This window comes from Mesocricetus auratus, unplaced genomic scaffold (assembly GCF_017639785.1).
Source record: "Mesocricetus auratus isolate SY011 unplaced genomic scaffold, BCM_Maur_2.0 Super-Scaffold_100022, whole genome shotgun sequence".
Taxonomy (NCBI): Eukaryota; Metazoa; Chordata; class Mammalia; order Rodentia; family Cricetidae; genus Mesocricetus; species Mesocricetus auratus.
Window position 1 is genome coordinate 1,380,504 of NW_024429203.1, and position 16,128 is coordinate 1,396,631.

General features: G+C 46.6%; 1 protein-coding gene across 6 annotated transcripts in view; it reads right to left on the reverse strand.

The window, feature by feature from the left end:
* Positions 1-4,985, reverse strand: part of Tyk2 (tyrosine kinase 2) — a 32,018-nt gene extending 27,033 nt beyond the window's left edge. For 2 of the 6 annotated variants that reach the window (XR_005870361.1, XR_001196973.3), the window contains exon 1: positions 4,839-4,985. The gene's annotated coding sequence lies outside the window, so the exon portion shown is untranslated. The remainder of the gene's footprint in view (positions 1-4,838) is intronic. The other 4 variants (XM_013119424.3, XM_040730176.1, XM_013119425.3 and 1 more) reach the window with 3 other exon arrangements.
* Positions 4,986-16,128: the final 11,143 nt, after the last annotated feature.

Genomic DNA, 16,128 nt, shown 5'->3' on the forward strand with positions numbered 1-16,128 from the left:
CTCGCTGGGGATTACAAATTGCCCCAGAAAAAATACAAAGAGGAGATTCTATTAACTATTTAGGTTATAAAATAGATGCTCAGAAAATTAGACCACAGAAAGTACAGATCAGAAGAGATTGTTACCGGACTCTTAATGATCTTCAAAAACTATTAGGAGAAATCTCTCAATTACAGACGATTATTGGTGTAGAAGGGCATGATTTAAAACACCTGAAAATGGCTTTAAAAGGAGATAAAGACCTAAACAGCCCACGAGTACTATCAGCTGAGGCTGAAAAAGAATTAGAATGGGTAGAAAAGAGAATATTAGAAGCACATGTGGACCGTGTGGATCCAAATCTGGACTGTATTCTGGTTATTTTACCATCTAGAGAATACCCCTCAGGAATATTAATGCAGAGGGACGACATCATTCTAGAATGGGTATTTCTGCCACATAAACAAAATAAAAAATTGAAAACATATATAGAAAAGATATCTGATTTGATATTAAAAGGTAAATTAAGGCTTCGTCAACTGACTGGGAAAGACCCAGCTGAAATTATTGTACCATTAACGAATGAGGAAATTTCCTCCTTATGGAAGGATAATGAGTATTGGCAAATAGCTTGCAGTGACTTTTTGGGAAGTATTAGTAATAACTATCCCAAAACAGAGAGAATCAAATTCATAAAGAAAACAATTTGGATTCTTCCACGTATCGTGAGACAAACACCTATTTCTGGAGTTCTTACCTTCTACACGGATGCAAACAAATCAGGTAAAGCAGGGTATAAATCAGGAAATATAAGTAAAGTAGTTCAAAGCCCTTACAACTCCGTACAAAAGGCAGAGTTATATGCCATTCTCATGGTACTTAAAGACTTTACAGAGCCTCTCAATATAGTCACGGATTCTCAGTATGCAGAAAGAGTTGTCCTGCACATTGAGACTGCAGAATTTGTTCCTGATAATACAGAATTAACCTCATTGTTTTTACAATTGCAGGAAATCATCAGAAACAGGACTCATCCTATATATATAACACACATCAGATCCCATACAGGTCTGCCAGGTCCTCTGGCACAAGGCAATGATGAAATTGATCGTTTATTAGTAGGTAATGTGTTGGAAGCTTCAGAATTTCATAAGAAACACCATGTTAACAGCAAAGGTTTAAAGAAGGATTTTTCTATCACCTGGCAACAAGCCAAAGAAATAGTAAGAAATTGTCCCAGTTGCTCATTGTACAATCAAACTCCATTACCAGCAGGTTGTAATCCTAAAGGTATTCACAGAAATGAACTCTTGCAAATGGATGTATTTCACTTCCCAGAATTTGGCAGTTTGAAATATGTACACCATACTATAGACACGTTCTCAGGCTTCCAATGGGCTACTGCCCTCAGCTCTGAAAAAGCTGACTCTGTTATTACACACCTCTTAGAGGTGATGGCTGTTATGGGTATACCTAAAACAATAAAAACTGACAATGGTCCAGCATATGTCTCCAGTAAATTGGAACAATTCTTCAAATATTATAATATAAAACATGTAACTGGTATACCTTACAATCCCACAGGACAAGCAATAATTGAAAGATCTAACCGGACTTTAAAAGAGATGCTTCATAAACAGCCAGGGAAAACAAAGACACCTAGACACAGGTTACACAATGCTTTACTAACGTTGAATTTTCTTAATGCTGATGAAAAAGGACAAACTGCAGCAGAAAGACACTGGACTACAGAGAAGACTTCTGAACTGAACCAACCGGTGTATTTTAAGGATGTTATGACCTCAGTCTGGAAACCAGGATATGTGTTACGTTGGGGAAGGGGTTATGCTTTTGTTTCCACAGGAGAAGAAAAGGTTTGGGTTCCATCAAAATTAATTAAAATTCGATCAGAACAGAAAACATCTCAGGAGGAGGAAGATAACAGCCCATCTACAAATTCATAGTCCACAATGGGTAAAGTGACCTCCTAAAAGGAAAGAGAAGTGCTTTGTTTTTGTCTTCACAGGTAAACTCAGCAAAGAATACTGGACATATGGATTCCTGTAGAAGAATGAATAGCTACCCTGAGGACCATCAAACACACACTGTGTGGTATCAAAGTCTAAATCTCTCTATATTGCTTTTTCATAGTACACCTTTATCTTTATTTCTTCACATACCTCAGTTCCCATTCATTTAACTGAAACTGGCTTTGGAGTTGGATTGGCTCTCCTACTCTAAACCCAAGCATGTTATTTAAATACAATTCAGAATTTCTGTATTATATCAAAGAGCCATTGATATAAGACAGAAGAAATAAAATGAGGGACTGTTATCTATGGATTTCTTTTTCTGAACAGTCTAATTTCCTCCAGGTTTTCCATCTTCCCTATTGTCACCTCTTCTGTATGCTTACATATGAAAGTTAAAATATTTCTTTGTTAACAGTAATGTTCGAGTTTTCCAGAGAACAAGGGATTTCCTGACAGCAATCTTCAACTGCTTCCGAAAGAGAATGAGGATCCACTTCCTTGACTTCACCTGATTCGACTGGAGGCATCTGAATTGCCCCACATCATTGACTCCACCTGACAAGCACTATCCTGAAACTGGCTTGAAACTACATCACTCGACACAACTCCAGACCAAGGAACAGAAATAGCACATCTTCTACAATCTGACCAGAGCTTCAAGATAAGAGCTTCAATCAACACTAGAACCTCAGTCAGGAACTTCAATCAAGCAGCTCCTGCCATACTGAGACTGTCTGATCTACTCAGATTTTGTTATACTAACATTTTCTTTTCACAGGTCCCCATGAGATTATCATCGTCCCATCTCAGCAGGAAGTAGTTTTGAGAATTCCACGCCCCCTCTCCCTACTATTGATATTATAAGTTTACACCTGTTAGTGTTAGTTTTCCATTATTTTAGAGTTGGGATTGGAAGGAGGTGTTCATATTTGGGTGTTTCTTTAAGATAAGTTTAGGTTTAGATAGAATAGATGTTTGATACATTTTGTTCATGGACACAAGTTAGTTGTCCTTTTTTAGACTAAAAGGGGAATTGTAGGAGGAAGTCTATGCCGCCATGAAACATGTGACTTACTAGAGGCGCATACAGATGAGGTAATAAAAGGGCGGTTTACCACACCGCTAACCACACCCACTTTAGGCAGGACTAAAGACGTATACGGCTGGACATAAAGACGTATACGTATGTAGGCAGAACTACGTCACTAGCCAAGCCCACTTTTGGGCATGGCTAGGGGCGTTACTGGGGAAGGCATAAAAGACAGCGCACAGGAAGTCTCGCTCTCTTTTCCTGGAGTTCGGCTTCCGGTCCAGTCGCTAGCTGAGATCTGCTGGGCTTCTCGGGGTTTGGTATCTTGTGAGTAATTTTCTAAATTAAATACTTAGCTTCACTTTCAGTAACTGTGTGTCACGTATTGTTACAGCGTCCGTAAAGCCAACAGTTATGTATGTGTGTACATGGTGTGTACAGGCGTATTTGGCATATGCATGTATGTACATGAATCGTTAAATGTGCACTGACAGTATATGGGTATATGCACCTTTATGAGTGTGTGTGTGTAGGCATATATGTGCATGGTGTATCATGTGTGTATATGCGTAATGTTTGCATGTACGTGCACCTAAGTGTGAAAGTCTGCTCCCTGTGTGCACATATGAAGGCCAGACATGTACATCAGGTGCCTCCTCTATTAATTTCCACCTTATTTTTTTTAATGTGTGTGAATGGTGTGCATGTATGTCTGTGCTATATGTCTTATGTGCCTGGTACTGATGGAGGCCAGAAGAGGGTATCGGATCTCCTGGAACTGCAGTTACATAAATGGTTGTGAGCTGCCATGTGGGTTCTGGGAACAAGATCTGGGTCTTCTGGAAGACCAGCCAGTGCCCTTAACCCTCACTGTTTTGGCTGGGTTTCCTCGGGAGCCCCTAAGACATTCCTGTCTCCATCCCCTAGTACTGGGGTGGCATGTGACTGCTGCCACACCCCACTTTGTGTGAGAGCCGGATTCACACTCGGGGCCTTATGCTTGCAGGCACTTTACCAACTGAGGGATGTCCATTTATCCTTTATTTTATATTGGTTTAACTGTTGTAGCACAGGCTATCTTGGAACTCACTGTAGCTCACACTGTCCTCCAACTCATGGTGATTCTTGCCTCAGTCACCTAAGTACAGGGATGATGCACTGTAGTCAACATTACATGTGTGTGTGCATATATGCATATTTTTTCCTTTGGAGACAGCAGTTTACTATATAGCCTCGGCTAGCCTAGAGCTCACAGAAATCCCCCCGCCTCTGCCTCCCAACATCCAGTATTGCACCCACCAGCCTCAGTGATTTATGTTACTGTCAGAGCACACTGAAAGTCAGGTCTGCTGATACCTGTGTCCTCTCTGGGCCAGCTTCTTCATGTGGTAAGTGAGCAGGTCCCAGTGGCTACTTCAAAGGCTCAATGGGAAAGTGTCCGGCACACAATAAGCGTTTAATAGATGTTGACCATTATCTATTCATGTTCAAGACGCCATCCTGGGGACATGGGGCCTTTAGGAGAACTCACTTCCTCTTTCCCAGTTCCCAAAGACCCTGACCTAGCTTTGAAGCCTAAATCTGTGGTCTGTACTTGCAGAAGTTACATCTCTCCCCACCCACCGCCCACAAACCTGCCGACCCATCTGGCCCAGGCAACAAATGCACTGTGCACTCTCCAGGCGACCGACCAGTCCAGGGACAGCGGGTGCTCCTGGTCCAACTGCCGGGAAGTGCTAGTGCTGGCAAGTCCCCGCCTCTTCCCTGGCGGCGCCGGGGCGCCCCTCGGCACTCACCGTTCGCAGGGTAGTCTGGCTGGGACCCTGGACCCCGCCCCACTGCCCGGAGCGGCTGCAAGGCCGGGGCCAACGCGCCGCGGGCCATTGGCCGCCTGATCGCGCATGCCCTTTGGCCGCAGTCCGGCCCGCCCGGCCTACGAGCCTACGTTCCTATTGGTGGCCGTCCAATAGCGGCGTCACTCTGGACGCTAGCGGTGGAGGGACGTCTTATCCGTGATTTGTTGGAGAGGCAAGCGGAACCCGCTGAGGCCTCTGCGATTGGACGTGCGAGAAGAGGGCGGAAACGCAGAGCAGGTTGAAGGACCGGGCGGAAGAGTGAGGTCTGTGGGCGAAGGGCCTGGAACCTGCACTGTCCAAGCTTCCCCAGGCACACGCCTGGGCTTGGAGGCTGCAGTCGCCAGACTTGAGGCTCCCGGTGTTGTCCCTTCCGACCCAACCTCTCCCACTACCATCCATTTCTAGACACAGGGTCTCTCGTAGCCCAAGCACCGCCCACCCCAGCAGCGTTTCTTAAATGGTACTTGGTGACGTAGGCTGTAGCTCAGTTGGTGGAGTGCATGCATGCATGAAGTTCTGGGTTCCATCCCCAGCCCGCCTTCAGTGTGACACATGCGTGTAGTCTCAGCATTTGAGTGCAAGAGGAAGGCTCAGAAATCCAACATTATGGTGGGGGTGGGGGATGATTTAGGCAAGAGGAGACCCAGTTTTTGTTTTGTCGAACACGGTTTCTCTGTATAGCCCTGCCTATCCTCCAACTCAGATTTGCCTGCTTCTGCCTCTGCCTCTGGAATGCCGGGATTAAAGGCCTGTGCTACCACCACCTTCCAACCCGAGACCCAGTTTTAAAATAAAAGTTAGTCCTCAGCACTCTTCTCCATGAGACCCCAACTTTGACGCTGGTCCTGTCCTTGGTTAGCCAAGAATCTTACTAAATCACACGGCAACCCTTGACCTGTGACCAAGTCCCCACACATCTGACGTGTCTTTGTCCTTCCCTCTAGCAAGAAGGTCTGGAAGGATGGGGCTGCAGCTAAGAGAACTTGGCTGTGTTCCCAGGAGACTCATGCTCAGCGCTCACCACCCACATGGCAGCTGACAACTTTCCATAATTCCGGTTCCAGGGGATCCGACACCCTCTTCTGACCTCCACAGGCAGCAGGCATGCATGTGGTGCGCAGACAGATATGTAGAAAACACACACGCACATAACACTTATTTACAAAACAACACTCAACACTGGCATGCTTGGTAGCACCTGGGAAGCAGAAACAGGTGGGTCTCTGAGTTCAAGTCCAGTTTGGGCCAGCCTGGGCTACCAAGTGCCTGAGACCCTGGAGGGGGGAGGGGGAGGGAGGGAGGGAGGGAGGGAGGGAGAGACAGAGACAGAGACAGAGACAGAGACAGAGACAGAGACAGAGACAGAGACAGAGACAGAGACAGAGACAGAGAAAGCCTGAAGACCTGAGTAAAACCCCAGGTTTCACACAGGGGAAGGAAAGAACTGACTGACTCTTGTAAGTTGCCAACTAATGCACTTTCTTTTTTTGTTGTTTTGTTTTGGTTTTGGTTTTGGTTTTTCGAGACAGGGTTTCTCTATATTGTATATATTAGCAATTACGGGTTAATAATCAAGTCAGAGCTAGCTGATAAGAAACCAAGCAAACGACCAACAGCTTCATAATTAACATAGTGTCTTGTGTGTTATTTGGGGGTTGAAAACAGCAACAGGAGCCAGGAGGTGGGAAGGAAGACTAAATGTTACACTAGTCCAACAAAGCCACACCTCCTAATGGTGCCACCCCTGTGAGCATTCAAACACATGAGTCTGTGGGGGCCACACCCTTTCAAACCACCACCGCCACGTGGGTGCTAGGAATCTAACCCTGGTCCTCTCTGAGAGCAGCCAGTACTGTTAATTACTGGGCCATCACTACAGCCTATTTCTTTTTCTTTCTTTTTTGCCTTTGTTTTTGAGACAGGATTGCTCTGTGTAGTCTGTTCTGGAACTTACTCTGTATACTAGGGTAACCTCAAAATCAGAGATCCACCTATCCCTGTCTCCCAAGTGCTGGGATTAAAAAGCTATATGCCGCCACCACCTGAATGAGATGTATTTCTTTTTCTTTTTTCTTTTCTTTTCTTTCTTTCTTTCTGCTTTTTTTTTTTTGGTGTTGTTTTTTTTTTTTTTTTTTTTTTTTTGGTTTTTCAAGACAGGGTTTCTCTGTATTGTTTTGGAGGCTGTCCTGGAACTCGCTCTGTTGACCAGGCTGGCCTCGAACTCACAGAGATCCACCTGCCTCTGCCTCCCGAGTGCTGGGATTAAAGGCGTGCACCACCAACGCCCGGTGAGACGTATTTCTTAAAATAATTTAATTTAAAAATAAAAAGCAGCCATGTGATCCAAGCCTGTTGTCTCAGCATCCAGAGATGGGGAGGTAAAGGAAAGAGGATCAGTAATTGAAGGTGGATCCTCTCTGGTTGTCTTCTAAATTAAAACTTAAGGATGCTTCTTTTTGTCATTGTTGTTGTTTGTTTTCGAGACAAGGTTTCTCTGTAGCTTTGGAGGCTGTCCTGGAACTCACTCTGTAGACCAGGCTGGTCGCAAATTCACAGAAATCCACCTGCCTCTGCCTCTGCAGAGTGCTGGGATTAAAGGTGAGCGCCACCACTGCCTGGCTTAAGGATGCTTCTCATCATTCTAAAAGCATCTCTGTCTGATCTATACATTTTAACCCAATCCATAGCTTTTGCTCTTATTCAAAGGTGTGATTCTACTGCAGCTGTTTTACAGATACCTGTTGGCTGCTTTTTCTAAAAAATGAATTTCAATACACATTACAAACAAATAATAACATAAGCTTCAGAGAGTCAAAAAAGTCTTAAAGCTCCAGTCCCCCTTTCACAGAGCAAATGGACTCCAGTTTAGTGCTCTGTCAATCCGGGGCCTGAGCTTCCATGTCTATTGCCTACTCCTGAGGGGAAGTTATAAATACAGTGTCCTTACATTCTTTAACTTCTTTCTGTCCCTAGTCTGCATCTGTCTTGGCAGTGTGCCGCTTGTTGGTTGACACCATCCAGAAATTGGCTGCAGACGGCAAACTGCTCCAGAGATGAGTCCTGGACTTGCTGAAAGTTGATGTGAACTGGTCCAGCCAATGTGATTGCTCCCTGAATCTCTCCCTGCAGCTAACATTCCAGCCTTCCTGGACACTAATTTCAGCAGGAAGAAATAGTTACAGAGGAGAGAACATTACCCCTTCTCCTCAACAAAGGGCTGGGATGTTAGATCCAAAGAAAACTCCCTGGTTGATGGGGGAAGTCCTGTACATTTGTTAATAAAGCACTGTTGGCCAATAGGAATCTAGATGGGTGGGACTAGGAGTCCAGGAGAATTCTGGGAAGGACAAACACAAGAGAGAGTCGAGATGTAATGCCATGGGTGTAGGAAGCCCGGAACCATTCTCCGGTAAGAGAAATACTTAGATTAACAATTATGGGGTAAGGCCGGGCGTTGGTGGCGCACGCCTTTAATCCCAGCACTCGGGAGGCAGAGGCAGGCGGATCTCTGTGAGTTCGAGACCAGCCTGGACTACCAAGCGAGTTCCAGGACAGCCTCCAAAGCCACAGAGAAACCCTGTCTCGAAAAAACAAAAAAAAAAAAATTATGGGGTAATTACTTAAGTCAGAGCTAGCCAGTAAGAAACAAGCAAGGCCAACAGCTTCATAATTAATACAGCCTCCTGTGTGTTTATTTGGGGACTACAACGTGGCAGAGCCCAGGCGGCTGGCGGGGGATAAACCAAAGCAGCTAGCAAAGAAAAAGATTCTCTTTACACCTGGTAAAGGGACAAAACGGCTATAATACCTATTGGCATGCCAAGATTACCTGGCCTTAAAAATTTTGCTTTTTCTAGCCTGGCGTTGGTGGTGCATGCCTTTAATCCCAGCTCTCAGCAGGCAGAGGCTCGGAAAACAAAAAACAAAAAATTGATCTTTCTATGTTCATAATTTATGAATGGGCCATGCATCTTTTGATACATTAGAAGCGTTGTCACCCCATAAGGAATGCCAAGACCCTATCAAAGATTTGGCAGGGACACATAAGACAGGGGGGAATGATGAACCAGTCTGCCTCCATCTTAATGAAGCCATCTTATAGTGAAGGCAAGCTAGGTTCATTCCTGCTTATGATTAAACCTCTGTCTCTCAAGGATTGGGCCATGCTCCACCTGTAACCTTAACTACAAATGGTTCTGAACTATATGTTCCAGGAATGTCAATCATGTCTTTGTTGTAAAAAGTTATAACCATCTTGAGACCCTACCTTTGTTTCAAAAGGTTGTTATGATTACCTTGTTATAATGACCTGTTGCTAAATTCTTTCAGGAGGTCATTATGCTAACTTGTTCTGCTTATGTTCTGCTCCTGTAATCCCACTGATTTTGCCTGCCAGATCCTCCATCTGGAAACACCTTACCCCTAGCTAAAAGCCTTTATCCTCCTTATGTCCAAGGCTGACCTCTCAAACCCTGCCTTAGGAGGAGGCAGCCCGTGTACATGAATAAAACACTTGGTTTAATTAATTGCTTGCTTTAATTAATTTGGCCTTGATGATTTGGGCCAATAGTTTTTCTCCTCCCATTTTTGGGATTAACATTTTTAGTTACTATTTTTTGTCTGTCTGTCTGTCTCTCTCTCTGTCTCTCTTGAGAGAGGGTTTCTTGCCTTGGCTGTCCTGGAACACACTCTGTAAACCAGGCTGGCCTTGAACTAAAGAGATCTGCCAGCCTTTGCCTCCCAGGTGCTGGGATTAAACACACCCTGCTTTAGTGGTTTTCCCACCGCTGAGATAAACACCATGACCCAGGTAGCTTACAGAAGGCAAGGGTGATTTGGAGCTTGGGGTTTCAGAGGGATGAGAATCCATCACCATGATGGCTTGTGATTGGAGATGTTACTCTCAGCTCTTCACAAGCAGGAAACAGCAAACCAGGATGGCACAATTTTTTTTAATTTAATTTTAATTTGTTTGTTTGTTTTGTTTTTTGAGACAGGGTTTCTCTGTGGCTTTGGAGGCTGTCCTGGAACTCGCTCTGTAGACCAGGCTGGCCTCGAACTCACAGAGATCCGCCTGCCTCTGCCTCCCAAGTGCTGGGATTAAAGGCGTGCGCCACCACCGCCCAGCTGGAATCTGAACTCTTAAAGTCCACCCTCAGGTATGCACTCCCTCCATCAAGGCCAAACCTCCTAAGCCTCCCCACACAGCCACAGCAACTAGGGATCAAGTATTCAAATGCTCATGGCTGTGGGTGACTTTATCATTCAAAAACCCAGAAATGATGAACCAGACTTCAGACTAAGACATATGCATTTAGAGCTTTTTGCCAGCTTTGGGCTAGAACCTTGTTCTTTTTCTACTGAACCCTTGTCGTAACATAGAGGAGGATTCTTCTGCTCCACCTCTAGTGACATTAGAGTGAACCTTGAACCCAGAGCCTGGGACTGGCCAACCACGTGACTACTGCATACTGACATAATAAGCTCACTGGAATTTTCTCTTACCTCCTCCTCCTCCTCCCTCCTTTTTATTTTCTTGCATTTGAAAAACAAATTTTTTAAGATTTACGTGTGTGGGTATTTTGCCTGCTGTGTGTCTGTGCAACCACACGAATGCCTGGTGCCTATGAAGGTCAGGAGAAGGCGATGGATTCCCTAAAACTAGAGTTATGGATGGTTTTGTACCGTGTGTGTGCTGAGAACCAAATCCAGGCCCACTGCAAGAACGGACAGTGTTCTGAATGGCTAAACCATCTCTCCTGCCCCACAGCCACCTCTTCTTTTCCAAGACAGTGTCTTTATTTATTTATTTATTTATTTATTTATTTATTTATATTTATTTATTTATTTTTTGGTTTTTCGAGACAGGGTTTCTCTGTATTGTTTTGGAGGCTGTCCTGGAACTCGCTTTGTAGACCAGGCTGGCCTCGAACTCACAGAGATCCACCTGCCTCTGCCTCCCAAGTGCTGGGATTAAAGGCGTGTGCCACCAATGCCCGGCTATTTTTTATTTTTTTATTTTTTGGTTTTCCGAGACAGGGTTTCTCTGTGGTGTTGGAGGCTGTCCTGGAACTCGCTTGGTAGTCCAGGCCAAGAGAGTGTCTTATATAGCTCAGTTTGGCCTGAAAGTCCCTATGTAGTTGAGGATGACTTTGAACTCCCGACCTTCCTGCCTCCACTCCTGCTGGAATGGTGTGTGTGTGTGTGTGTGTGTGTGTGTGCATGCGCGAGAGTGTGAGGATGGGAGGTAACAAGTGCATGAGTGTGGACACCAGGTCGTAAGTGCCAGGGATGGAACTGGAGTCTTGTATGCACGAGGTAAGTGCTTCACCTCGGAGCTCTGGCCACTACTATCTAATACCTTTTTCCTACTCTGGACTATCAGACCACCAGGGAGGGCAAGGACCAAGTGGGCAGACAGAGTAGTTTAAGCTGGAGGCCCCGCTGCTGTCCTTTCTTGCTTCAGAAGGCCTGGCTGTCTTCTCCCTGCCTGCCCCTGTGATGGTATGAATGAGAATGCCCCCCATAGATTCATTGGAATCTTGGTCCCTAGTTGCTGAGTCTATTTGGGAAGGATTAGGAGATGAGGCCTTGTTGGAAGAGGTGTATCACAGGGTGGGCTTTAAGATTTCCTAAGGCCACACCATTCCCAGTTAACTCTTCACTGCCTCCTACTTGTATATCAGGATGTAAGTCCTCAGCTGTACACCAACAGCATCCTGTCTACAGTCACGGACTCTAGCCCTCAGAACTCTGACCCCTAATACACGTCTTCCTTTATAAATTGCATAGGTCATGGTGTCTCTTCACAGCAATAAAAAAGTGACTAAGACAACGTTTTCTGTCATTGCCAGGCCATCAAGTGCTCAGTAGCAGGAAGCAGTGGGCCAAACTGAAGAGCCGGTTCAGATGGGGGTAGCCCTCCCTGGAGTTCTGAAGCTTAACTTGCGAGCCTGGGATCTGGTATCCAACACTTATGACTCATAAGAATGGCCGTCATAAGCACAGTAACAATAAACAATAGTTCATGCCTTCCCAGGGGATGCTGAGTCACGGGCCAGTGTGTGGCATTCTCCAGTAGTCCTGAGGTTTGTCGTTTCTTCGTTTATTTGTATGTGCCTGTGCATTTTCCTGTGTCGTTCATGCATGCCATTCCTAAATTGCCATCCATCTTGTTTTCCTGAGACAAGGTCTCATTGGCCTGGATCGTCCCAGTTCAGGTAGAGAAGCTGGCCAACATGGTCTAACGGCCACTCTGTCTACTTCCCCAACACGGGAACGGAACAGGAAGCATACCACCGGCTGTGCGCTCCGAGCTTCCTTCACAGTTCACGTTGTAGACTGAACTACCCCTGGGCTGGTTGGCTTGTTTCCTTCCTTCCTTCCCTTCCTCCCATCTCCTTCCCTCCTGCTCCTGTTTGTTTTGTTTTGTTTTTGGGGGGGCAGGGTCTGCAGAGTTCACTTTGTAGGCAGGACAAACTCAGACTTAGCCCTCCTGCTGTGGCAGCTTCCCGGAAATGAGTGCCAGCCCAAGCCTGAGGTCCATTTAAAGGACCAACACCCACTGAAGGGTGGAGAAAGAAGTGCCCTGGGCTACTGGAATGACCTGTTTGCTCCTCAGGTCCAGGGTCTTGCAGAATTTCTGCACCATAAACGTGGCCATAGCCAGGGATGCCCAAGGGTTTCCCCAACAGGGACTTTCCACACCATTAGGGACAAACCCAGGTCAGTTAGACAGTTTTCAGAAATGGGGGTTCCCCTGAGTGGGGCAGGCTTTCAGGAAGGGGCTTGCCTAAAGTTTCCAAAACTTGGAAAAAGCCAAGTTTTAAGAACTTTGAAACAAAACCCTTTGTCTTCTGAATGGGAGAGGTCAGGGAACACTCGGGCCTCTCTCCTTGGGAGCTGGGAGACTTTCAAAGAAGGTTCCATGTTGGACACCTGTGTGAAACCACTCTCCAGAAACTGCCCAGCAAACACAACAGACGACAAGCTATTGGCAGCAGGGCCTGCAACGGACAGCTCAAGTTCAAGATGCCACTCTGCAGCTGTGCGATCCCCACGAAGTACCTGGACCTTAAGCCTCTGTAAACCCAGAGATATGTGTGGAGCCTCCACTAAGTTAGTAAAAATGAAAACCCTGGCATGGGGGGAGATGGCTTTGTCAGCAAAGGGAATGCTTTGCCCTGCAATTGAGGAGACCAGCACCATACAATCGCAGCACCATACAAAGAGCCAACTGTAACAACATGGGTACAACCTCAGTGCTAGGGAGGCGGGGCCAGCGGAGGCTCACTGAGCAGCCCAAGTAACTGGTGGGTGAGTGCTTCTCAGATGGCAACAGTGCTTGCCACCAACCCAGACATCCCCAGTCCTAGCTCCAGTTCCCACATGGTGGAAGCAGAGCAACACCCCCACACGTGTGCTATGCATGCCTGCTCACACACCCCCACACGTGTGCTATGCATGCCTGCTCACACCCCCCACACGTGTGCTATGCATGCCTGCTCACACACCCCACACGTGTGCTATGCATGCCTGCTCACACAACCCCACACGTGTGCTATGCATGCCTGCTCACACCCCCCCACACGTGTGCTATGCATGCCTGCTCACACCCCCCACGTGTGCTATGCATGTCTGCTCACACCCCCCACACGTGTGCTATGCATGCCTGCTCACACCCCCCACAGTGTGCTATGCATGCCTGCTCACACACCCCACACGTGTGCTATGCATGCCTGCTCACACCCCCCCACACGTGTGCTATGCATGCCTGCTCACACCCCCCCACACGTGTGCTATGCATGCCTGCTCACACCCCCCACACGTGTGCTATGCATGCCTGCTCACACCCCCCCACACGTGTGCTATGCATGCCTGCTCACACAACCCCACACGTTTGCTATGCATGCCTGCTCACACAACCCCACACGTTTGCTATGCATGCCTGCTCACAGGCACACACAATAAATCAATAAAACTTAGGCCTATTTGTGGAGCTCTTGTTATGAAAAATAAACAAAAAAGGCTGGATTTGAACTCTTTCCATATTCTTGCCTTAGCCTCCTATGTGCTGGGATTATAGGTATGACCCCCTTATCTGGTTATTATGGGATAGCTCAAACTCCTAAGATGGTGACACAATAAGAAAACCACCAAAGCTAGTCAAAAGTAACTCACAACCTATATTCATCACAGCATTTGGGAGAATGAGACAGGATGATTGTCACAAGTTTGAGACTAGCTTGTGCTACTGTGAGTTAGTCTCAAAAAAAGCCACAAGAGCTTGAGCAAGTGCTCAGTGTTTCAGAGCACTGATTGCTCTTACCCTGATTTAATTCCTAGCACCCCATGGTTTCTCTATGCAATTAGAAACACACACATACACATATATATGGGTGTGTTGTGTGCATGTATGTCTCTACATGTGTTTGGATCCCCTGCAACTGGAGTTTGAAAATACTGGGGCTAGCCGGGCAGTGGTGGCACACACCTTTGATCACAGCACTCGGGAGGCAGAGGCAGGTGGATCTCTGTGAGTTCCGGACAGTCTCCAAAGCCACAGAGAAACCCTGTCTTGAAAAAACAGACAAAACACTGGGGTGGCAGTACATTGTGGCTCACTGCTACCCCCTGGTGGATATTCACTCGGACAACAGCATTCTGGCCAATCTTTCCTGCTGTGATAAATGCTAGTTGCCTATAGTCCACAGGACACAATGACCAGTTGGTGAGGCTATCTGTGTGGCTACATGCTGACAGGTTCAGAAAGGTCCCAAGAACATTTCTGGAAGGGGGTGGCACTGAGCTGGAGCCAGATGGAAATGTTTAGGATTTTTATTTTATTTTATTTTTTGGTTTTTACGAGACAGGGTTTCTCTGTATTGTTTTCGAGGCTGTCGGTCCAGCCCGGCCTCAAACTCACAGCGATCCGCCTGCCTCTGTCTCCCGAGTGCTGGGATTAAAGGCGTGCGCCACCACCGCCCGGCTTGGATTTTTATTTATTTTTTGAGATACCCTGGCTGGCCTTGAACTTATCATGTAGACCAGGCTCGTCTCAAACCCAGACATTAGCCGCTGCTGACCACCCAGTGCTGGGTTTAATGTGTACTGCCTGGCACTAAGCTGGGCGGAGTGTCAAGCAGCTCCCAGAGGACAACGCGCCCTGACGAAGGGGCTAGACACCTGAACTCATGCCTTTGGCTGATAGCAGCTCACTACCATTTCATGCTTATTCACTTGCTCAACTTTATTCTTAGGCCACATCTCTCTCCTATAGTATGTGCACCTGTGTGGAGCTCAGAGGACAACTTACAGAGTTGGTTCTTTCCTGACATCATGCGAATTCTGGGAAGTGCAATTGTGCTAGGCTCGGTGGCAAGTGCCTTTAGCAGCCAAGCTGTCTTACCAGCTTCTAATAATTTACTGATTTACTTTCTCTCCTGCACCTACGTGTTTTCAGAGTCCAAAGGACGCTGAATGTCCTGCTCTATCATGCTCCATTTTATTCCCTTAGACAGGGTGTCTCACTAAATCTCAAGTGAGACAGACTAGTAGCCAGCAAGGCCTGCCTCAATCCCCAACAGCACGGAGGCTACCTACATAAGAACACATGGCCGTGTACAGACATTGCCTTGGGTGTTAGTATTTGAACTCAGGTCCTCAGGCCTCTGCAGCACATTTTCCCAAAAGCCATGGACCCAGCCCAGCAGCCTTGAATGCCTGGTCCTCTGCCTTGGTCCTGGGACTGAAGGTGTGGCCACCACGCTCAGTTTATGCAGGCTGAGGCCGGAAGCCAGAGCTTCCCGAAGGCTCGGCTGGCACTCCACCCACCAGCATCGTCTCATTACTTAATTCATGTTCACTGGCCTTGAACTCATACTCCTTGTTTCATTCTTCTGTCACACGACAGGTGTGCAGTGCTTGTTTTTTTATCTTTTTACAGTGCCAGAATGGAAACCACACGTGAAACCAAGCTCTGCCACAGAACTCCAGCCTGAGTCCCATTATGCTCTTTCCAACTGTAGCGATCCTTCCCAAATCCTCAAAGGGGCTCCTTCTGTGGATGGGGAGAAGGTTCCGGGCTGCAGAGACACTGGCTCCACTGCAGGAAGCTATGCGGTCGGCTTCCAACCACTTGCAAAGTGGAGTCCCAGGAGACACTAACCTGCACAATCACTCGCACGCATAAACTAAAAAATGAAAATTTAAGCCCGGTGGCTTGTGCTTT